Source organism: Mauremys reevesii, linkage group 1, assembly GCF_016161935.1.
Source record: "Mauremys reevesii isolate NIE-2019 linkage group 1, ASM1616193v1, whole genome shotgun sequence".
NCBI lineage: Eukaryota > Metazoa > Chordata > Testudines > Geoemydidae > Mauremys > Mauremys reevesii.
Window position 1 is genome coordinate 165284268 of NC_052623.1, and position 19838 is coordinate 165304105.

At 41.3% G+C, this 19838-nt stretch overlaps 1 protein-coding gene across 1 annotated transcript in view; it reads left to right on the top strand.

Annotated features, from left to right (window-relative positions):
- The first annotated feature begins 5250 nt into the window (after positions 1–5250).
- Positions 5251–19838, top strand: part of CLDN14 (claudin 14) — a 30471-nt gene continuing 15883 nt past the window's right edge. The window contains exon 1 of the mRNA XM_039504481.1: positions 5251–5502. The gene's annotated coding sequence lies outside the window, so the exon portion shown is untranslated. The remainder of the gene's footprint in view (positions 5503–19838) is intronic.

Consider the following 19838-nt stretch of genomic DNA (forward strand, 5'->3'; position numbering starts at 1 on the left):
TGCCCATTAGAGCTGTACCTCTGCTGATGTTGGTATATACTGCTGCTACCATACAATGGCATGTTATGTCTCTAGCAGCTCTCCTTTTTATTTATTGTTTTATTGTCCACTGGATTGGTCACAAATGTTTTCCAAGTAATCACATTCAAGTGAAAGTTCATTGGGCAGAAATGGGATGCATTTCAGCTTTCACTGGCCCAGATTCTGTACCTTTACTCATGACAAGTAGTACTGTTATGGCAGGAGTCACTGCGAGCACTCTTCAGTCTTTGAAGAAGTGCCATATTACTGTTAGTTTTGTGATCCTGTTATTTTTGGGGGGAGCTATAGCAAACAGCAAGAGAGTTTGCTCATTGCCTTAATCTAACTAGAGTAAGTTCTTGCAGCAGAGCCACTCTCGAGGAACTGGGCACTTGTGTTCCTGAAGCAGAGGATTGCCTGCATGCTGTTTATGACCACCTCTGTTCAAGGACTGGTATTTATAGTATACATAAAATATCTATTCTATTTCTATGGGTCACATGGGTATAGACATAATTATGCACATGCACAAAAAAACAATATGAATGGTTTAAATGCAAAATCCTTAACAGCAACTTCCTTAAGTTGTTTTAAAGAGGCTGCTGACAAATATTTTGCATGCTGAAAGCAGTAGTGAATAAAAAATGGTTACTAACCTCCTGTAATTGTTGTTCTTTGAGATGTATTGCTCATGTCCATACCAATGTAGGTGACTCCCAAGCAGTTGCACAGGTGGAGGGTTTGGAGTTCATTGGCATGCTGATTGTAGCACTGCTCAGCTGAAGCCCACATTGTCTCTAGCTTGCTGGGTGATGGCCTAGTGTGACACGAATGTGTGGACAGACAACCACGTTGCAGCTATACAGATGTCCTGATTTGAAGATTGAAGCTATGAGCTTTGCCTCATGACCACCACAGAAGCCATGGAGAGGGCTACGAGTCTGCCGCGTCCAGTGTGGTTACAGGGATGCCTTGGCCACTAATTTCCCCTCCTTCACTAGGTACGAGAACTCTCCCTTGGATTCTTGCAGCAAGAGCTCCCTGAATTTTGCTATTGCACTCCAGGGGTTGAAACCATACCAGTCCAGGAGCGTCTGATGGCTGGCAATCCTGAGCTGGAGGCCACCTATGGAGTAGACCTTTCTGCCAAAAAGTCAATTTTTTTGGCTTCTTTAGCCTTGGGAGTCGGCCCCTGTTGTCTCTGTCTCTCCCTTTTGTTTGCCACTGAAACAACCAGTGAGCCCAGTGGAGGGGTGTGTGTACAAAAATTCATACCCCTTGGGAGGGACAAAGTACTTCATCTCCATCCTCTTAGCAGTAGGTTGGAGGGATGCAGGAGTCTGCCATAGAGCTTTTATAGGCTCCAGGATGGCATTGTTCAATGGCAGTGCCACCCACAATGATCTTGAGGCCACTAAAATATCCACTAGGGCATGGGAGGATTCAGAATCTCCTTCTCTTGGATACCTAGGTTCTGGGCTATCTTCCTCAGGAGCTCCTGGTGCACCCTGTAATCATCTTGGGTGGGTGCCATAGCTGTTCCCGTCACCGCCTCGTCAGGAGAGAAGGAAGAAGAATCCTGTACTGGCCCATGTCCCTGTACTTCTCCCTCTGCCCCAGATGGGTCTCATGAGGGGGACCGATCCCCATTCTGGCAGGGATGGCAGGGAAGCTCTTGACTCCGATGTACTGGATTAAGACCTTATGGACTAGGGGCCCTGGATTGGCTAGAAAGCCCAGAGATTCCAGAGTGGCCACTGCAGTGGCATTTGCCATTGCACCGGTGGCCAGGCTGTCGGCAACACGCCCTGGCTCATGTCAGCCATAGAGTGCTGTCAATTGGAGCTGTGTCTGCTTCTGCATGATGAGTAGGACTCTGCTTCTGAATTGGAGTCTGTGGAGTCACTTCTCAGCAACCAGGATGGAGTGGTACCGACCAGTGCAGGAGAACAGTGCAGGAGAACGGGAGGGAGGAGATCGGTGCTGCACCATCATGGCAGGCTTCCCTTTGACAGCACTTGTCTCAGTGTCAAGGCAGTTCTTGCTTCCAGTGCCGCCACTGTTAATTCCCATGTGACTGGGGATGGTGGAACCTGAAGGGAGAGATGCCCCCAGCATCAATGGCAGTGCCAGGGCTGTTGAACCCAAGTGGCTCTCCCTTGGCAGGGAGTCCAGTGGTACCAGACTCAATGGCTCCCTTCCCGAGGTTAGAGTCAATGGTACCGCTCATCCCTCTGGTGTCTCTGAGTGGCCCGACACAGGTCACACTCTATCGGCATCTCTATAGCCCATAGACCTTGGGGTTGGAGAATGCCTCTGATCAGTCTTTCTCTGTTTTTTTCCTCACCATCAGCAAAGGGAAGTGGTGCCAAGAGTCCCATGTTGGAGCCTTGGAGCTGCGGATGTGTATTGGTGCCGGGAGTCCTGGGCTGTCGGTGCAGAGACCTTCCGCAGTGCTGAGGAAGCAGAACGGCGCTGTGCCTCCATCAGAGACAGCAGTGAACTTGTCACTGATGTCAAAGTGCTCGGTGCTGAGTCTCCATGACTCAGCTCCAAAGGAGGACGGAACGCTGCCTCCATGAGGAAGAACTTAAGTCTGGTTTTCCTGTCCTTCTTTGTTCTGGGTCTAAAATCCCTGCAGATCCTACACCACTCCTGCATGTGGGTCTCTCCAAGACACTTAAGGCAGCTAATGAGTGGGTCACTAACTGGCATTGGTTTGTGACACAATGCACGTGGTTTGAAACCCTGGGACTGAGGCATAACCTAGCCCCACTAAGCTGGGTTTGCTACTGACTATACTACTACTAACTAACTAACTAACTTACTTATCTCTAAAGAGTAATTATTTACATTTTTTACAGAACCAGCCCACTGAGAGAAGGTATTTGCAGAAGCACAAGCGAGCAGAAATTCCAGTGACTGTCAGGGGCAGTAAGAAGGAACTGGAGAGGTGGCAGGGTGGAAGGGCCCTCTATACTGGCGCCATGAGGGCACGACTCTAGGGGGCACCAGAGCCAACCCAACGGATACTACTGAGGAAAAAGCTTTCTGGTGGTGGCGCTCAGGGTGCGCACACACCTACATTGTAATGGACATGAGCAAGCACTCGAAGAACAATAAACAGGCTGAAAAGGCAGAATGGATTCAATTTTGATCTTCTTTACTATACCAACCTTATCTAAGAGGAATTAGTATCTTCTACTGAGAAAGATTTTCTTTCCTTTCTTCTTCTTCTTCTTCTTCTTCTTCCTTTTTATGTGTGTATTTATACAGTTACCAAAATGTACCTTTCTAATTGCTATTGTGGAAGTATTTCCTGCTGGCTTTGAAGTTTTTCTTTACCATATTCAGCTTAATCCATGGCAACTGTGATATGACTGGCTTTGTTGGATTTCAAGGCAAAAAATATCCAATTCAGTATGTTGCACTGGGAAAAGGTTCATACAGAAAGAGAGGCAAAAAGAGGTGTATGGGGCAGAGGATAATCACATTATAGAATGAAGGGGTTCCTATAGAATTTATTTCACAATTATGATAAACATACAAATAATAGAGCAAAAATATGTCTTTGCACTATTGCATTGTCAAGCTTATTCTGGAGGAATAATAAAGAGGGGGGTTGGATGTTTAAGCAATTTCTAGAATAACGTACAAATCTCACGGTTTGATACAACTGTATCTCCAGCAGATAAAAAAGTGTATAAATTTAAGGTTGACGAGAACATAGTTGGCTGTAGATTAATATTACACAAACACTTTATACTGTATTTGGTCTATAAATGGTAAGAGGTCCTCTATAAATACCTCTGATAGATTCTACAGTGAGGGCTGTTATGGAGAGGACAACCCTTATACAGGATGGGGTTAATGGTTTGACTTGGAGACAGAAGTGAAGCTGGCCTCTCCCTGAAACAACTGTCAGCAATACCAAGCCAGGTAAGAGGAAGCAAGCTTTAAAACTGGGCTGCCCTGATAGAGGGATCTTGTGTAGGGCAGGGGTTCTCAAACTTCCTTGCAACATGACCTCCTTTTGACAACAAAAATTACTACACGACTTCAGGAAGGGGGGCCAAAGCCTGAGGCCACCTGAGCCCCATCACCTCAGGCGAGGGGGTGGGGGTGTCAAAGCCGAAGCCCAAGGATTTCAGTCCCAGAAGGGGGTCCTGTAACCTGAGCCTGGCCACCCAGAGCTGAAGCTGCTGGGCTTTGGCCCTGGGCAGTGGGGCTCAGGCTTCAGTCCCGGGCCCCAGCAAGTCTAACACCAGCTCTGGCAACCCCATTAAAACAGGGTCCTGACCCACTTTGGGGTCCCAACCCACAGTTTTAGAACCCCTGACCTAGAGGGTAGTCTGAACAGGCCTAAGTTAGGGACTAACTGTAGTCAAGCCTTGGAGAGTGGTTTATGTTGTCTTCCAACCCTCCCTTTCACGGAATCAACTCACCACCTTCCTGAGGGTTTTTGATCTACAAAGCATATGTGGGCTGTGTCTCAGAACAGGAGGGAGGGTCGCCTTCTATAGGGCCAAATGATGTTTTCAAACAGGGACCTTGGGCTAATGATACAAAGTTACAGTCTGATCCTGCTTCATTGAAGTCGATGGCATTAACTTAAATGGGGGCAAGATCAGACGCTTGGAAAATAGCATACATTTGGCAGTTGGGATAGGTTTGGCTGCTCTGAAGGGGAAATGGAAGAATGTCATGGCTGGGAGGGGTGAGAGCGTGTGTATGTGAGAAAATGAAGTTCTGGCCACTGGCGGCCTCATAAGAGAACCAGTCAATATGTGTCTCCTGTTCTGTAAGATAGTCTCATGTGTTGCATGCCCTTTATATTTTTTTTTAAATAGGCAATTACTGTTTTGCTGTGTTCTCTCTCAGACATGGTTCTAAAGCAGCTAAGTAAATGAGACTATTTCCAGTTTACATGAGAAATTTGTATTGTGTAGCTTGTAATGATACCAGAGAAATCCCCCAGACCCCATTTTACGCCCTTAGCCTCCATTTTAAATAAGTAAGAGTGACTTCATCATTAAATTTGCGCTAAAGGTCACATACTAAAAGTGAAATTGGCGAGGAAAAGAAAATGGTAAACAACGATTGACAGATCATAACACTGTGAGGTAAATAACACTCATGAGTCTAAAAATAGAACTGACAATTAGCAGATGGAATGTATAGAATGTTGGCATGTCTCCAAAAAGATCTGACAGGAAGATATTAGTAGAAGTGTCTAGAAAGTTCTGACAGTTGGGGGAAAGGGTATAAAGGTCAGTGTGTCAGTGGGCAGTTGATCAGACAGCTGAGGAGTTTGTGGAAAGTACATCCCGAAGGAGAGTTGGCAGGTTGGAGGGTCATTGAAAGAGGAGCTGACAGAAACAGCAGCAGCAGCAGCAGCAGAGGGAGTCCTACCACTGAAGCAAACAAAGTCAGCAGACAGAATAAGCCTGTCAGTGATAGTACAGCATAGTATAGTATAATGTGAGTGTATATATGCGTATGCCTGGGTTAATAAAGAGGAATGTATGTGTGTTGATTGTGAAGGGAATGTGTATATGTAAGATCTAAAGGACTGTTACCTATTGCTGTCAGTGACCTATTAGAGACTGGCCCTCTGTAACAGGGCACCGCCACTTAGAATCATCTTCCCGGTAGGTTGTTGCAGTTTGGGGGTGCTCTTTAATTTATAACGAATTTGTGGTTTAGATAATTATTGTATTAGGGATTGTTATTTGCACCAATAAAAGGTGTCTCATTTTGGAAAGAATATTGCTTGTGTCAATCGTTTATCGGAAGGTTGCATCCATGTCCTCCAGATAGTTCCTTAGCCACTCTGGAGACCCATACCTAATGAAAGCAGATTGGTTATAACAGATGGGCTATTCTGGGGGTACCCTAAATCTGTTTTCAGGATAAAAATAACTAATAAATTAATTTATTATAAGAACTGGATTGCAGAGACTAAAAACCTGAGAGTTAATAGGTAAAAAAAAAAAAAAAAGCTTCAGGTTTAAAGATGAAATGCAAGAAATCTACAGACTTAGGCCTGGAAGATATTTAGTTTAGCCAAAACAGGCCTTAGGATTTAGGATTAGTTAACCCTATTATAAAGATAAGTTAGCACAAGTAAATTAATAAATTTGCTGTGCTTGTGTCTATGTTTCTATGCTAATATTTTGAAAAATAACTGCTGAGTTTGGATAATTATATCAATGCGAGATCAGTAGACACAACAAGATGACTGTTAGTTGCTAAGGTGACTTCCTTAAGGTTGTTACAATGGTGATAAAGTGACTTAAATGTTAATCAGTTAAAAGAAGTATTATGCAAGTGGCCTATCAGGTGAAGAGTCCCCTGATAATATTGGGATGATATCCCAAACATGGACATGGGGGGGAGGGGTTTCAACCCTTATGCATATTAATGAGCTTTGGTAGGCATATCCATAACTTAGTATAACTAGGGCCCTGCTGATGGTGGGAGGTTGTTGCTTCCTGGAGGTCTTTGTTGCCTGACCCTCCACAGGAACTGGCCACCTCCACCCTTCTTCAAGATCTCATATGGAGATGTGAGTGAGAAAGAACTGGAAAAACTGGTGCTGGACATGTTTTTTCTAACCTATGCAATTTATGTCACAGTTCTATTAATTGGGGTTTTCTATGTGCTAAGACTTTAAATAAAGGTGAATCTGATTAAATGTGGTTGTTGTTTCTCACATGCTCCTCAAGTCTCAACTAATGATACTAGCCCACATGGTGGCATTAGCCGTTTAGGCATTAGCCCTGGAGAGCAGACTTTTTCTAATATGTGAGTTTTAAAGGAGTGTTTGATATTATTTAATACCATAACTAATAAAGGCTACAACTGAATTATTTTTTGATTAGTTAGCAAATGACTGTTACCCAAATTTATCACAGATGAAAACACTACATCTGGAAGAGTGTAATCCATGTGTTGGTCTACAGACCCCAAACTTCCACAGAGTGTTTCACATGCTGATCTCAAATGATGGATTTGGTAGCTGACTCTCTGCATTAGCTGAAAGATTAATAAAAATCATCTGTATGCAAACAGCTCCCTCTTGCCTGTGCATCCAGAGAGAATCATTCATATTGTTTATTCCTACACGTAAATGAAATATATAATGTAAAAAAATCTGTCTTCTGGGTAGAATTCACCTGTTGGTGAAGGTCTCAGATAAGTAGAGCCCTGCGCAGATACAAACTTTGTATCTGCATCCAATTCATGATCTGCAAACATGGTCCACAGATATCTGCAGATTTTCAGGGCTCTAGATATAAAATTTGGATTCACATCCAATCAAGAGCCGCAAACATGGTCCGTGGATGCGGATATCCATAGATATAAAGCAGATACCTGCAGATTTTCAGGGCTCTACAGATAAGGCTCTTTGGGTAACATTTTCAAAAGCATGTAAGTGACTTAGGACGCTAAGTATAATTGAAAGCCAATGGAACTTAGGCTCCTGGGTCACTTAGGCACTTTGAAAATGTTACCCTCTGTGTCATGGTACACCTCCATGGGATACAGGGTTGTGGGATGAAAAGTCGCACAGGGAGTTGGGCTCTGTACTGGTTCCAGATATGAAGCAGAGACCACCTGATCCACTAGAAAAACTGGTGGAGCTACTCCAGTTTATAGGTGGGATAGGCCAATCTATAGCCCCGTGGACTGACCCTGTGTGGCAGGGGGAGGGTAGAATTTCAACCCCTTCAACCATTGCACATGGTTCTGACACCAAGTTCTGACATCACATGTATGAGTTACAGGTGCACAAGATGCCAAAATTGTAGTCAAACCACATCTATTTTGTAAACCTATGGTCGTCTATTGAGAACACCTGCCTCCTGACCTTGTGTGCCTCATTTAAGACTCTCAGGTTCAGTGAGTAAAATTTTCAGAATTAGCTAAGTGACTTAGGGGCTTAAGTCCCATTGACCTTGAGAGACAATACTAAGGCTCCTAAGTCACTTAGACACATCTGGAAATTTTAGCCCTTCTCCCTATTGATCAATGTGGGTGAAGGACGGACAGATGATCCATGAGATAGCTCAGGCAAATTTCAGAGTTCTAAGGATCAGGGATGAGATCCTTGATGCAAATTCAGAATTAGACCAGGAGTCAATGGGGAGTGCAGAGCACAGCTGAGAAGTGCTTTCTTTGGCATGTCCCACTTAGGAAAGAGGCCTCTACATTGTGAACCAGCTACAACTTCTGATTGCCTTTTGTGCATTGCAATAGTCCAGGCTAGCAGTGAAGGAAGCATGGGTCAAAGAGCCTAGTTCCACATATGAAATGGAAAGGGTACAATTTCTTGGCTAGTTGCAGAAGAGATTAGGTGTTCCTGGTCACTGTTATTTTGATTTCTAGAAGCAGCAGTGACTCAAGTAGACGCATAAGACTGCATGCCACCTCAACTGTGGCCATGCCAACTCTCTTCAACAAGCAGGAGAGCAGATGCTTTCAACAGCGATATGACAGTAGCTACTGCCACTTTATCAAATTGTTTCTTTCTGCTACATCACATCATCTTCCCCAGATTTACCTTGAACAGGCTTCCTTCTACCTAGTTCCCAACTTCCTTCAGACACTGCCACAACTAGAGAAAGCATTGTCAGTGCTGGATATGGAGGAGACATAGAGCTGAATGCCACTGGAATGTTGATGGCACTGAAGCCTGGGGGGGAGGGGGGGCGAGGATTGTCTCACGATCTCCTTTAGTGGTTTGACATGGATGACAAATAGGAGGGGTGACAGGACTGAACTCTCCAGAACTCCATAGATGAAGGCTGTCATGGAAGAGGGTTAAATAGTCAGGTTTTATTTCCTTCATCTGTAGTTATTTCACTTGAACACTGATGAGATTGCTATGTTCTTCACAGAAAAGACTGAATGTCTACATTGCACACTAAGCTCAGGTCTATGAGATCTGGCCTTGTGGACTTGGAGTTTCCAAGCCCATACTTGAGCATCCACACTGCATTATAAACCTGGGTTTACAATTGCAGGACCCGAGTATTTCAGCTGCACTAATGCATCCATGCTGTACTTCACTGACCTTCTGACTCAGGTCTAAAGCTTCAGCTGCATCCACACTGCAGAATGACAGGGCTTGGACCCATGTCTCGGTAAGACTTGGACTCTGTCCCACCACCCCTAGCAGGGCCATAGGACCTGGATCCTGAGTACTTATTGACTGGAGTCAGACTGATTTGTGTGTGGATGGAAGTGGGGGGCGGAGGTTGGTCTCAAACTTGAGTCTGAGCCCAGGCTTAGTGTGTCTGAGGGTATGTCTACACTGCAAAAAAACAAACAAACAAACTCCCTGCAGTGAGACTCAGAGCCTCAGTCTAGAGACTCAGGCTTGAGCTGTGGCACTAAAAATAGCCATGTAGATGTTCCCAGTCAGGGTGGAGGTTGGGCTCTGAAGCCCAGCATGAAGGGTGGGTCTCACAGCCCGAGTGGGAATGTCAATCCTGCTATTTTTAGCACTATAGCATGAGCCCAAGTCCATAGACCTGGACTCTGACACTTGCTGCTGTGGGTATTTTTTTGCAGGGTAGATGTATCCTGAGAGGCTCAGAACTAGTCCCTCTGAATCTTTTTATTGCGACAGCCTTGGGCTCCTGATCTATTGTCCTCTTCTGATATGGTTTCTGCTAAGAATAGCTGTAGTTTTCTGGGTTCCTGGAGATCCAGCACCTGTGCTTCCAATAGCATGGCTGTGGTGCCATTACTAATAGGCCGTATTGAAGCCTCATGTAGCAAAGGGTGTGTGCCAAGCTTCCTCAACAAGCAGGAATCCACCCTCCTAGAAAAGCCATCACTTGATTTTAACCACCCTGTCTTAAACTGCTCCTTACTGGAAAAGGTGTTTGTTTTTCAGAGCCAGGTTCACCCCTGCACCAATAACATCCTGGGTATGTTCCAATATGGGTTAGTCCTCCTTCTGTGGCTGAACCCTTACCAGGGACAGCAATGAGCTCCTTAGGCTGCAGGTCAGGGTCACTGGACCATTTTGGTAATGCTGCACATTTCAGCAGCTTGTCATACGCTTGCTCATGGATTGTTGCTTGCATGCTATAAGGACTTTGCTGATGTCTCTGAAACCATCCTCTCATGAGTCTAGGCATTGCTGGAGGACCGAAATCAATCAGCAGTGACAATTTCACAGTGAGGAACAATTGTGAGTCTTTACTAAGGGGTTTAAAATTTGCCTTCCCTCGGGCCTCTCTTCTGTTACCAATATCGTTCAAAATATTTTATAAGGCCTCTTGGTGAGATAATTTTAAATATAGGATGGCGTATTGTCAGAATGCTGGCACACGATTGTTACTCTCTTGCTCTCTCACTCATTCTCTGCTATGGAGGAAAGCTTGGATGATATTGCTGAGCGGGTATGAAAGAACTGCTTTATTCACAACACAGGTAAGGCAGAACTGGTGCTGGTAGTCATCACTGTGTTTGTGTCTTCCCGTGTACTGCTAGAGCATGATTTGATTGCTCTATGCAATGCATAGTACTAGCTAGTACTAATATTCTTAACTTGGCTATTTTTGACTCTGACCTGTCACTAGAAGGCCAAGTACTGCATGTGATATGAAAGAGATTTTTTCCCTTCCTGTCTGCATAATTGCCACAGCCTGTATGAACCCTTATTTATCCTGCAATTATCTCCCAATAGCAACACTTGCCCTTTTTGCCACATTTTTCAATTGCTGTAATTCTCTTTTGGTAGGGTTCCCAGCTAGTGCAGAATACAGCAGCACATTTGCACAACAAAATAGGCAGTCATCATAATATTACAAATGCTTCCTATTAAGTAGGAACTATTAGTTGTCCTGTTGGTTTAAAAGAGATCTGGCTATCTATAAGACCACTTCACTGGGCCTCATCTGGTGGCTAGCTGCACTCCACCACCCCACACCTTTTGAGGGTTCCACCAGCATGGCTTAGTAGATCAAAGATCACAATCAAGTCCTGAGAAAGGACCCCTGGCAGCATGGTCTAGCTGGAGAGGTCACTGGACTGGGAGTCAGGTAAACGGGATTCTATTCCTAGCTCTGCCACTGACCTAGTGTGTGACCTTGGGCAATTCAACATCACCACTCTGTGCCTCAGTTTCTCCATTTATAAAATGGAGATAATGGCACTTACCTTTCTTTGTAAAATGCTTTGAGATCTATGGATATAGCTATATAGAAACTAAATATTATTATTATTACTACCTCATTTTGTGCTTTGTGGGATGACATTTAGAAAGACTCTCCTATTATACATTTGTATCAATTGCCACTGAGTATTGAAGAAACATATCCTAACCCAGCACTTTGTTCAGATATTGTGTGTGCCCAGCCTGACATAAACAGACCTTCCTTCCTCACCCCTGAGGAAAAATCTGAGACCTGTCAGATAGCATCTATTCACTGTGTCTTTCCTCACAGCAGATATTGTAACCTATTCCTGCTCACCTGACAATATCATTTGAAAACAAATAAGATTAAAGATTTTATATTCCACAACCAAACAATGATAAAAGCTTTTACTGACCTATTGCCACTTGCCTCAGGACCTGGAAGCTAGCTACAAATTGCATGCCACTCAGCAGGATATTATAAATTCTGTATGTTCTTCATTTCAAAATCAAAATGTTGACTCAAGTCCTGTGTTTTGGCAGAGCTGGATCTCAGAATTTTTAACAGGAGGAGGCAAGGCAAGGTAAGAAAAATGTTGTGCTGGGAGGAGCTGAGAGTTCTCTCACACAGCAGATGGCTTTCCCAATGGCATTCTGGTTTGTAGCAGTTTAAATGCAGTTATTGTAATCCAGCCCCAGAAAAGCAAAACTGAGACTTTTAGGCAAGTGCAAACCTTGCTGATCTGTTTACTCTTATAGTAGTTTTCCTGATTTTCTATCTATCCTAAGGGAAAGCACTTAAGTATGTTCCTCCCTTGTGACTTGGATCTGGCAAGGTGCTGAACGCTCTCAATTTCAATTGACTTCAGTAGGTACTCAACATCTCACAGGAGGTGCCCACTACTTTAAAGGCCTAAGCCTTTGATCAAGTTTTATTCTCCTCTTAAACCCTGAATTTATATTAATTTTGTGTCAGATCCGCAGCTTGTGTAAATCAGTGTAACTCCACTGACACTAATTTTGCTATGCTGATTTACACCAACTGAGAATCTGGCACTGTGTCTATGGCTCTGCAGGGATTGTGACAGATACACATACTGAGGGCTGTCGGCAGCAACAGTAATGCCGTTTCCAACTCCCACAGAGGTCCCTTTCTCTACTGGCTCTTACATTAGTATGTGTTCCCATGGTAGTGAAAACCTACTCAAGCTACTTCCCTCTTAGGTTTTCTCCCTTTGCATAATTTTTCCAACGGGTGACTTCTATGTCTGGCACATCAAGGCACTAAGAGGATGTCTCTTTAGTCAGCTTTGCTCTCTGACCTTTTATTTATTTTTGCAGAAACAGTGTAATATAATAACGGAGGCTTGGCATGCAGATTGCTTTCATGGTGTATGAAATAAGACTTAGAAGTGTAATTATTAGAGGATCGTTTTTCATTTTATTGGTTTAACTTTCCTCCAGTATCATTAAGTGCCAATAAGATTTTTTTTCTGGACCATTGGGTGCAAGTCAAAATAATATGCAGTGTAATAAAAACAGTAATAATTGAATAGTGATTTATACAGATGTGGCTGGTCAGGTTTCAGGGTTATTTTCTCAGTGGAAGTACCATAATTCCCTGAGTCTGAATTTGTAATTTACTCTTCATTTTAGAAGTTGCAGTATTAAGTCTAAGAATATGTAGCTTTTACAAAGAGAATCTAATAGATATAACACAAGAGTTTTAAAAACAAACTCTGGAAATAAGATTCAAACTTTCAGTATTTTAAAGATTATACTCAAAGCCTTGACGCCAGCTATTCAAAAATTATTCAGAGACCAAACAACTCAGGGTCAGATTCTGCCATTGTTAATCATAATGAGCATCATTTTATTCACAATAGTTCCACAGAAGTCAATGAGGCTATTAGGATTAAGGCACTACTCAATGTGAGTAAGAGTGGCAGAATTTGGCCCTATGTTACCTGGCATTTTGCAAAAATTGCAAAGTACTAAAGGCATTTAAAACACCTGCAAAGTGGTAAACGAATGGATGATTAATATCCAGAAGTAATTATTATTGTGTAAAGCAGTGACATGTCATGGCTTCACTGACCTTTCTACTACTGTACTAACCAGCTATTTGCCAGAATTTGTTTACACCACACTTCTTTCTATGTTCATTATTTAAAATAGCATGTAATTGTATGAAAGAGTATTTATTAAATATATGGGTCCAGATCCATAGCTAGGAAAAAGCAACATACCTCCATTTGCTGTCTTTTACGTTTTACTTGATGAAAAATGTGGGTTGCGCAGGGGAAAAGAGAGAGATTAAAGTCCTGTGTAAATTCACTATGTGAATCTAAGAGCACCTTTACCCCGCTACATACCAAATACTCACCCAAGTCCACACTGTCTAGTTTTGAATTGCCATCATAGTCACAGCCAGGTTCATCTTTAGCTAGATTACAATAAATGTTTTTTTAGAGTCAAAGAATGCTATGAACTAATGCAAAGCGCCTGTGATATATGTAGATGCAGGCTTGAGTTATGATGTATGAATCTGGACCCAAACCTGGATTTGATACTTTCTAAAGTTCATAGGGGATGTGTAGATCCAAGATTTGGTCTGGTCCCATCTCTTGATTTATCAGAAGGATGCTGGAAGGACTAGATAAAGGGTTATGCTCTGAACTCAAGCTTCAGACTGATGAAAACTGGAAAAAAAAACACGGATGGGACATGGTTAAGTGTCTGGCAAATCTTTGTCCATTTGACAAGAAATCTGCTTTGATGATCATACAAATGGGTCAAATCCTGAATTCTTTTCTCAGTTTTTCCTCATTCCTTACTCTAGCAAAAGTCCCATTGAACTGAATGGGATTTTTGCCCATATGAGGATATTGGAATTTGGCCGATAATAATAAACAACACCAGTATAAGGTGCTATCATAGGCTAATATCAAATTGTCAAGGAGAAGAAACTGCCAAACAAAAAAAGAGTTAAAAAGGGATGTTAAGTGCACATACATTACAATCAAACTCTGGGCCAAATTCTGTCATCCTTATTGGAGCAAGAGCTCCCATTTATATTCCAATCAGAGTTCTTCGCCAACTGACAACTACAGAACTCATCCTTTTCTTCAAAAAAGTTAATGATAGTAATAATGATGAGTGAATAATCTTCTATCTCATTCACAATTCAAGGCCTGATCCAGCACCCATTAAAGTCAACAGAAAAGCTCCCATGGAGATCAGGCCCCAAGAGAGCTCCTACTTCAGTTTTGTCCAATTTGTCTATTAAAAGATCCCTAAGGATAAATTCTGCTTTACCTCAAAGGGGTTGCACAGTTAGGTTACAGAGGTGTATTTGAAAGCAGAATTTGGCTTGTAGTCTTTTAGAACCTATTCTTTTATTTTAATTATTCCTTTTTTTAAGTGATTCACCAGTCATGCACCAAGATTTATTGCACTGGTTTATCAATCAACATTCAGACGAACTACTCCTACTGGTCAATTTCAGAGAATGAGTATTCCATAGGACATATTATGCCTCAGAAAAAAAGATTTTGGCTTTGTGGAAACAGCCTAATATTTGTAGCCTTAATAAGGATATAAACTAGTCCTGGAGAGTAAAAGAGTTCTCATGGAGAATCTGATACATAACATACAGAAAACTTGATCCTTTTACTGTACCTTGAGTCCCAGAACTGAGCAGCTGTTGTGATCTTCACAGGATATGAGATATTCCAATAATGTGATAGAATGGAAGACAAATAAAACAGAAAGGGTAGAGGATTAGATAGTTTAGGTCCCAGAGGCATTAAACAGCCCTTGATAACTCCTGGAAACAATTTATTGATTCCTTCTTTGTGTTGCACATACCCATTAAGTGATTTCATTTCCTCATTTCCTCTAATCACATCACTTGGTTTAGAAGTCTTTTGGTTTCTGAAACCTATGGATGCACAGATAAGTTCAGTTTCTCATGTGGTGGCTGTATGTTCTACTATATGTGAAAAGTTGATACAGTACATGTAACTCCTTGGAGCCAGCAGGTCTGGAGCTTTCATCATTAGTGGATCATCATCACATCAAGGAAGCACCAGTGGGTTAATTGGTGTGGCAAGCCAAGCTTTAATTCCATTCAGTAAAACTGGGGTAATTCTGATGTTTGGCTTTTTCCACCCCTGTAATGAGTAGTAGTAAGGTTCTTGGAAGACCTGAATTCAGTATGAAAAGTATACTGCCAACTTAGCACTAATACTGAGACCAAATGTAATATTGGTCAAGTCCATGCTAGTCACCTACATGAGAATGGTGATGAAGATTTCAATTGTAGAGTTTAATTTACAATTGCATTTGCTGATGTTAAAAATAACACCTTGCTCATTTTTACTGAAGGAACATATACTCCATCTTATAATCGAAAGCAATGAAACAACTCCTTGATTTAAAAAAAAAATAAAAAAGAAAAAAATATTAAAATCTGCCAGTTTAGCAAAATGAAACAAAATATTCCTCATCCAAGCTGACCTTCATATTCCATCCTATGGGCATTAAGTGCTTTTACTGTTCCTTCTTTAAAGAGCTGCCAGTGCTATGGGCTTCTCACTACTCAGGCCAACAGCAACTAGAATGTGGAAAGTTCTCCACAACAGCTAGTTTGTTTTGCTTGTTCCTCCATTTGGAACAAACAACGTCACCTAAGCGTTCTTGCCACTGCTTCCTGAAGCAAGTTTAGTGAGAGAGAAGCTGTGGAGAGAAGAGTGAAGAAGGTTATTCTCCCACCATTCTTCCTGAGTGTAGGAAGAGTCTCAGGATCATGAGCTACCTTTTAGATATTTCAGACAACTTAGGGCACAGCTCCATGTGAGCATAAATGCTCTGTAAAGCTGCAATGCACTCAAACTGAGCACTGGCACTTCTTACCTCCAGACTTGAAGGAAAAAAAGCCACTGCTTCACTGGAACAAGGAAGAAATGAAAACAGACATACAGAACATTGGGTATATTTCTATTGGCTCTGGCTGCTGGGCACAGTATATCAGTAGCCTCTCATTCCCGAAAGGTTCCTCCTTTGCAGATATTTACAGAGGCATCTGTAGCAGGCAACCGGACTGCACTTAAACGAATGAAAAATAAACGTATTAAACCATATTTCCCATTCTGTGGAACACAGTAAAAGTGTCTCCTGTTCCTTTCATCACCTAAACCAGATACATTCATCAGCTCATGAAAAGACATTGGCATATGGTTTGGGGAGACATGTATTCTAAGAAAACGAACCTATGTCACCCAATACTTTCCAAATTAAATAAATACCCCTGTCATTGTATATATTTTTGCAGACTGAGCTAGTAACAGTGTGAATAATTTTCTCATGTACTGTACTAAGCCCTTTGGAAACCCTTTGCTTTTACAAGGGTATGTGTTCTTTGTCACACAAAAGCTTTCCTTTTATTTAATACAAAACCCCTTAAAGTGTTATTGGCTTCCTGTAGCAACTGTCCCAGTCATATTCAGACAGGTGATTTACTGCCGTTACTACATTTGCTTAAGAGAGGGATCGTGTACGATTTAACTTTAGCAAAACTAAGTTAGTATATGCAGGCATACAGTGCTTGATAGCATCTTGCTGTGGTTTTAAAAGGGAAGGGGGCAATAGGTCCCAGGAAAAGGAAATAACTACAGTGAGCTTTATGAAGGATCATGCCAAACTGATGTTCATCAGAACTGCATGCATGGACCAAGGACACTGGATGGCTCTAAGTTTGATTTCAGGTTTCACATGTAGCTCATAAGAAATGAAATTCACCCCACCGCAGAAAGCCAGCAGAAATCGTATTCACCATTTAATCCCTTTTTAAGGGGTTTAAGTGGTATATAGTTAGGTCTTGTGCTACCCTTCTGCAGAAGGATGATTTTTACCCAAGAAGAACAAATAATACAATAGTTGCCATCTGCTCATCCTCAAGAAAAAACAAAGTGGTAAAATTTTCAGAAACTTTTGAATCTTTTGAAAATTGTATCCAATGTTAGTTTTAAAACAATGGTAAGGTTGCAAAATCAAGCACTCATAAAAGTCTAGATATTTAAAAACTTACTGTTTCTCCTTCAACATTAATTCAGCAATGGTAAACATATGTACTGGGAGTATTTTCTATTCCTGTTAACAGATACCATAAATATAGAGGATGATTAATGTTTGCAGTCATTGGAATTTCCCAACTTTTGAGTTTAGAGAGCTTGATTGTGCAAAATTAAGTTAACTTTTTTTTTTTGCTTAGTATTATCATTTGTGGGTGATATTTATCCCTGGGCACAGAGGTGAATTTCACCCCATTATAAAAAAATAAGACACCTCATATCAAAACCCTTGTAAGGAGTTTGTGAAAGCTTGTGATTTCTTTGGTTAGTGAATGTTCTCCCAAGCTTTTTTTGAGAAATGGGAATCTTGTGGTGAAGAAACCACAGTGCTTTCCTTGTTGGCAAGCTAGCTAAGCCTCCAGAACAAATGGGCTCTACCTGAATTAATCACATAGAGCTGTTCTGCAAAATGTTTAAAATACAGAATGATGTTTCCAGGCCAGATGTACAGCTTTCCTCAGATCTGTGTGTCATGGTTTCACTTACCATGAAAACCTAAATATGGTGTGATGGTAGTGTTTAGATAAGACAGATGGAGAGTGCAGTGCAGACTCGGTATTGTAGAAATGCTGATCCTTATAAATGAGCTGTATTGCTCAGTGGGATTTTCCTGGCTGACTTTTTAAAAACCCGAGCTCGATTAAATCATCACAGCTGGGGAGAAAATATCAAGAATTAAGTAACTATTTTATGAGTTGTAAGAGTGTGAAAGTTTTAAGTAGTTAAATAATTACAGAGCTCTGTGAGGGTTATAGGGAAGATGAATGAACTTTTGGCAGATGATGTTATTTATTCTAGCTTTATGCTGAAAGATACAGGAAAGTGTCAAGGATGTGGAAAGAATTTAATTCAGAACCAAAGAGATAGCCGTCAAAACAAATAAAGAGCTAAGTATGATAGTGAAAAGTACCATTCATGCACAGGACAAGGGAATGACGACACCTTGAACTCAATACTTCCACAAGCTATTTGAATTTGATTAAGTATCACAGAAATTGTGTAGAAAGTTAAATATGGCCTGAGCAGCATGTAACACAGCTGTCAACTTATTTGTTAACAGCAATGGAATTACATTAGCATAGGAATAGAGAGCAACAGCATGCATGTTGGTATGTAATTGTGGGTTATAAAACTTCCATAGGATCATCTTAAGTGTGTTGTGAGGCCCCATCCTAACGTACCTTATGTCGACTGATAATGGCAAAAAACATCTTTAAATCGGTAGGCCTGATTCTGGTTTTACAGAGGGTTGCCAATTTTGGTTGGCTGTTTTCCTGGATATTTTCTCACATGATTCCTGGAGACTCTGGGACAATATTGGAGGGTTGGCAACCCTACTCATACTATTTTTACATGATGCCACTTCAGCAGAGTTATTCCTGATTTACACTATCATAAGTGAGATTAAAAATCAGGCTTTATGGGTCTGCCAGGCAACAGAGCAAAAGCAGTGAAGATGTGACATGTAAGCTGTTTGGGATAGAGACCATCTTTTTGTTATGTCTGTAAAGTGGCAAGCAAAACTACAAAAAAATTAAGTAATAATGATATGGATGATTTGAAACTCTACGGATGGTCACAAAATGAGATACAGAGACTGATGACATGCAGAAAAGTTTGGTGCAGATATAAAGCTACAGGTTGGCTTGGCTAAATGTGCACCCATGTCTGTGATGAGGGGCAAACTGGTACAACCAGATGGCATACAAGTTAACAAAGGCACTATTCAAGATCTCTCTCAGCCTGACTTGCATAAATATCTTAGAATTGGAACTGTAGGAGTTACAACATAAGGAACTCAAAAAAGAAGTGAGAAGAGATTATTACGAATGAATAAGGTAAAACTCATCTCAGAGAATTTTATCCAAGCCATTAATATGTGGGCAATATCAGTAGCATGGTACACTGTGGGAGTAATCAAGTGGAATCAAAAGAAGAAGAAAATATTTTACACTCAAACAAGAAAGCTCCCGGTGATTAACAGAGTAATGAATATCAATCAAGATATGGACAGGATATACAGAGGAAAAGGATTGCTATCTGTGGAGGAAACAACTGACAATGAGATCTGTTAAACAATTAAAAACTTTATCACAATAACTCGTGACATTTTAAAAAATCATAATTAATTGCAGTTTTAATCACGCTGTTAAACAATAATAGAATACTATTTATTTAAATATTTTTGGATGTTTTCTACATTTTCAAATATATTGATTTCAATTACAGCACAGAATACAAAGTGTACAGTACTCACTTTATATATTTTTGATTACAATCATTTGCACTGTAAAAAGATAAGTAGTCTTTTTGAGTTCACCTCATACACGTACTGTAGTGCAATCTCTTTATCATGAAAGTGCAATTTACAAATGTAGATTTTTTTGTTACATAACTGCACTCAATAACAAAACAATATAAAATTTTAGAGCCTACAAGTCAACTCAGTCCTACTTCTTGTTCAGCCAATTGCTAAGACAAACAAGTTTGTTTACATTTACGGGAGATGCTGCTGCCCACTTCTTATT